This window comes from Pseudophryne corroboree, chromosome 1 (genome assembly GCF_028390025.1).
Source record: "Pseudophryne corroboree isolate aPseCor3 chromosome 1, aPseCor3.hap2, whole genome shotgun sequence".
NCBI lineage: Eukaryota > Metazoa > Chordata > Amphibia > Anura > Myobatrachidae > Pseudophryne > Pseudophryne corroboree.
The window spans coordinates 565,575,220-565,579,656 of NC_086444.1; positions in this window are offsets into that span (position 1 = coordinate 565,575,220).

The window sequence follows — 4,437 nt, forward strand, 5'->3', positions numbered from 1 at the left end:
AAGAAACTTCCAGGGGCTGTGGTCAAGTCAGGAGACTTGTCTGCACATCAATATCCTGGAACTAAGGGCCATATACAACGCCCTGAGTCAAGCGGAGCCTCTGCTTCGAAACCAACCAGTGCTGATTCAGTCAGACAACATCACGGCAGTGGCCCATGTAAACCGCCAGGGCGGCACAAGAAGCAGGGTGGCAATGGCAGAAGCCACCAGGATTCTTCGTTGGGCGGAGAATCACGTACTAGCACTGTCAGCAGTGTTCATTCCGGTGTCAAAGTCAGAAAAATATCTCTATGCACACTACCATATTTGCACCTCACACAGGTCCGTGCTGCGCATGCGTACGCTCTCCCGTACGTGCGCATACTCACAGTCGCGGGCACCCGCAGGCGCATGGTATGCGTATTTACGGTAGAGTTTATGCGATCGTAGCGTGCGACTCAATCATTACATATTTTCACTATATAATGTATTTTGTAGATCATGGTCCCTTTGATAGATTCTGCAAGTTTGGTTAATATAGAATGTTGATGAACAGAGAAATCCCTCTTTGTTTGATACGAAGGGTCAGACAGGAGTAATACAGTGGTGTTTAGTATCCATCGGAAGAATATTTAATTAGAAATATTCCGGTGTTGGTTTGAAGCAGATCAATCGCTCGTGCGAATAGTTATGGACATAAGAAGTTTATGAACATTTACTTTATTTGCACTTTATTACCCATGCGGCGGGAAACCCAGTTTCCCTCCCACCTGAGCTGTTGGAAATAGTCACAGCCCACCTGTATGAATCAACCTATGACCTTTTGTTATAATGCGAAGCCGAATTCCTGTGTCCAATGAACAATAAGATTGTAGGGACCATTGAATTGCATTGTGTGTGGGGCATAAATAGGCAGGCCGACCATATCCAGTTCACTCTCTTCAACGGTTCTCATTGCTGATAATCGGGAGCTGGATATCGAGGCGCATGCGATCGTTTCCCCTTGTGCGTAAGTGTTTCTCCGCAACTATATTGATCTTCTTGTTATTGTGGGCCAATCTCTCTCAATTTCTCTCTCTCTCTCTCTCTCTCCTTCTCTTTCTCACTCATTTTCCCTTAAATTGTATTGTATTGTATTTCCTGTGTAGTTATCTGGTTAGGTAGTCTATGTTATATTGTAGTGTATGACTTGTATTGTGTTTAACTCTTTTGCAAGTATAGCATTCATAATATATATTTTAGGCGTTGGACCCTGAGCACGGTATCTGTGTGTTTCTTATAGTATTAAGTATTCTCAGAGCGTCGGTGACGCTCAAACAGTTTTTAAGGTAATAAGGTTATACTGTGTTGCATTTACTCTCTAACATTACACTAAGGTTTTACTGCACAATACACTGTTTATGGTTTAGATACAAAGGTTTAATATAGTGAGCGTCAGCTCCGCTGGTGATCTCCTCGTGGTCCCGAGCGTTCGCTACGCTATAGCGAATCATTACTTTAGTTAACAGCCAATAACGTGCCTGCCTGTGATCTCTTGGCCGTGAGTGAACGTGACGCTTGAGCGTCTCGATCACGGCAAAGCGATTGTTACGCAACTAGCGTACCCTTACGGTACTTCATACATAAATAGCGTACAGTGTTCTTAGACCTCATAAAGGGTATTATATACGATAAATATTTAGCTTTATCAATTGGGGGCTCGCCCTGTCCTTCACATATCTGCACTAGGTAATTTCAGCAGACATTATCCAGCAGCAAAGGGCGGGAGATCATATTCCTCGTAGTGCTGTTTGGATAAGCGTCTGCTTCTCTTAGTAAAGGGTGCTGAAGGAATCCGGGAACCGGAGGTAAGAACAAAACAATAGTGTCCTTTTAAAACTGTTTATTTTTCTGTCTTGCGTACACACGCACGCACACATATATATCTGCATTTCCTTTTCATTGGTGTATTTTCGTATGTCACTCTCCTGTTTGCCAGTTCTATAGTTGATAAACGTATAAATTGTGTTACGGTGGATCTTTGCTTTGCGTACACGTGTCTCTAACAAAAGACTGAGACTTGCGTACGCAATCCAAGGGCCGACGCACGCAGCGTATATTACGCAACGGAGCGTACGGGTACGCCCACGTAACTCAAATCACAAGTTTTTTTTCTCTCCTCTCAACGCGATAAGTAGCGCCACGCGGTAAATAACGCCAGGCGATAAATCGCACAAAATTTTTTTTTAATTCCAAATTTAAATTAATAGATCCTTCTCCTAATTTGTAACACATCTGGTCTAAAGAGACATTTCTGCGCAGAAATAGAAATAGAAACAAAAGTGTATATGCGGTGAGTGAGTGTTTGTTTTTACAATTTTTTAAGGTTGAACCACAAGAAAAGTCGAGTACTCGTGAGGTACATGCGTGTAAGTGACGTACATGGTGGCTAGGGAGGCATCCCTGGTTAAATATACAATTTGAGCATTAGAGTGTAGCAGACCAGGAGGTCATACTGTAACAGACCAGGAGGTCATAGCAGACCAACAGGTTCAAGTACAGCAGACAAGGAAGTCCGCTATACAGTCCACAGGCACAACACCAAGAAAGGGTTGGTGCAACACCCATATAGGCCATATAAGCTCTGGCTGAAGGAATTCGCAGCCGAAATTTTCGATTCCACTGGTCGCTCAGTACATAAGATTAGTTGCTTGTGTACTAAACGATTGTACCGCACGTAATTGTGTGCATTAGTAAACCTGACCGGTACTATTTGTGTACGAAGGTCATAAACGCTATTTGTACATTCTAACGTGATTTGTGTAACTTTTTTTATTTTAAGGGAAGTTCGCTGCTCACTCAGGAACTATCCAGCAACCAATAGTTACTGGAAAGAGTAAGTGTTCTTCGGAGCACCCTCACAGGTTCCAGTAAATAGAGGTTCAGGTCGCAGGGGCCCTAGGTCGAGTACGCCAGCACCATATCGGTGTGATCAGGTCGTATTGGTCGGCGTGGGCGAGTGAGTGGGGTACTCGGTAAACCGCCACCGTCAGCCTATTTTGGACATTTGGTTTGCGTAAGGGTTGGTTAAATAAAGCAACACCTTCGAACTATGGGGGCCACTTGTTCAGGTAGGGGGCGATCAACCTCGGTTCGGGTTGATTCAGTGAACCGACCAATTGGGTCGGCAAGGTATGTAATGTGTGAGAAATACGGAAGTCACACAGAAGCTTTATGTGATGAATGGGAGAGAATGACAGTACATGACGGGGAGAAATTCCCAAGAGTAGGTAGCTTCAGCACAGAAGTGTTAACGAATTTAAGGAGAAGGATATGTCTCATTAAATCAACAAAGAGACGAATCAAACATTACGATTATTTGCAGTTGTGGCAGCAGGAAGGTGACATACAGAGAGGATTGGCTCAGGCGGCGGGATCTGGCTCAATCAGAAAACTGATAGCCACGGCCCCACCGCCACCATACATATCAGGAGAGAAATTGGTTGCGGAGAATGACGCACTAAGGTGTGTAACACACAAACACTTAGCAACTGTATAAATGTTAAAGATAATGTTAACCAATTAACCAATGCAAGTATTAACCCGTGCAAGTTGTACCCTGTTTTGAACTTTCCTCAGGAGTGTGATCAAGAAGACGAATCGGCAACAATTTCAGCGCTCTCTCTAGCAGCCACCATAGCAGAGACCACAGTAGGCACAGCTCCACCCACGAGATTAGTAACAAAGGCCCCTAGCGGAGGGATAGGTGAGGTCGTGTCTACAGGTAAGTACGGCACCATACACTATGCTGAAGCCATTTCACCACAGGCTGTAGAACCCACACAGAGTGATGTTGTTAGAGTTAATCCTGTTAGGGTAATAGCTGTTCCAAATGGGAAAACTGACACAACAGGGGTCACTCCTGTGAGGAACATTGCCATGTATAGCCCATTTTCCAGAATGGAATTAAGGACCATCGTGTCTGAATTCCCTGACCCTAGAAAAGATTTAGTTGCCAGTCAAAAATACATCAGAGACTTAGGTAACACAGTAGAGCCCAACAATAAAGACTGGCAGATATTGCTGAGAGCATGTTTACCCTCCAATGTTGACGCAACTCAATTTTTAGCTGATTGCGGATTAGATCAGGATGTACCTCTTACAGATGTGTACAACAAAGATAATGTAAAAAGAATAAACTTACAGTTAAAAGAGTATTTCCCAGCGGTAGTCAGATGGAACAAGATATTCTCCATTAAACAGAAGGAGTCAGAGACAGCTGCAGAGTATTTTCACAGAGCATTATCAGAAATGGCAAAATACACAGGCATAGAGGACATTAAAACAAACATAAACCATCGAGAAGTAGCAGTATCGGTACTGATGGATGATTTAAAAGAGTCATTGAAGACTAGGGTACAGACCACACAACCATGTTGGCGAGGTCTGTCTGTGGCTACTTTGAGAGAGGCTGCTATT